The 780-nt window shown below is 45.9% G+C and overlaps 1 non-coding gene across 1 annotated transcript; it reads left to right on the top strand.

The window, feature by feature from the left end:
- Positions 1-383: 383 nt before the first annotated feature.
- LOC115063118 lies at positions 384-524 on the top strand. Its single transcript, XR_003842998.1, has one exon. It is a non-coding gene; the product is annotated as a small nucleolar RNA SNORA48 (small nucleolar RNA).
- The last annotated feature ends 256 nt before the right edge of the window (positions 525-780 follow it).

Below are 780 nucleotides of genomic sequence, written 5' to 3'. Positions count from 1 at the left end.
GTAGCTCACACACCCTAGAATACATTAGCAATAAAAACTGTACTCAGTGGGATATTTTAAAAAAGAGACACAAAACTGAAAAGAGCGGAGAAGGTGGAGATGGACCTGGGAGGAGTTAGGGAAAGGGGTAGGGTGGGGGGCACACCCATTACAGACATGTATGAAATTATCAATAGTAGTAACAAAAATACTCCCCACATATGCATGCATGAAAATAAATTAATATATTTCAAAAAATTAAAAGAATTAATGTCTCAAAAAGCAAAGCAAAACAAAGCAAAAGCAAACCAGAAAATAACAAATTCTAGTGTCATGTCCACCAAGCTCTATTCAGATGGCAGCAGTTGTTTACCAATGCTTCGAACTCATGTAAAACCAAGCTACACCTTTGGCAATGGACAAAGAGACACCTTGGTGATGGTGTTCTTATAGCTGCCAGGGGCAGAGCAGATGGCCGTTCTTTGTTCATCCTAGCTCGATGCCTCACTTGATAGCCAAAGTTGTTTTATGCCTGGGACACATAAAAGTCAAATCAAATCCAGGCAGCGCAGCACAGGAGGAGGAAGACAGACAGAGACAGGTTCTGTCGTGCCACAGGATGTGGGCAGGGAAAGATGCCCACAGCCCACAAACCTGCTCCCCGTCCCACAGGCTGGGCGTTGGGGGTGGGATGGAGCATAAACACATAGAACCCTGTCTACCATCACACAGTGCAGTCCGGGAGCAGAGAGACGGAGACCCAGGGAAGCCATGACACTCACAGACCTGCCCTCTGGTTCG

This window comes from Mus pahari, chromosome 23 (genome assembly GCF_900095145.1).
Source record: "Mus pahari chromosome 23, PAHARI_EIJ_v1.1, whole genome shotgun sequence".
Taxonomy (NCBI): domain Eukaryota; kingdom Metazoa; phylum Chordata; class Mammalia; order Rodentia; family Muridae; genus Mus; species Mus pahari.
The sequence above is the reverse complement of the archived record's forward strand: the minus strand, read 5'-3'. Positions and strand labels throughout refer to the sequence as shown.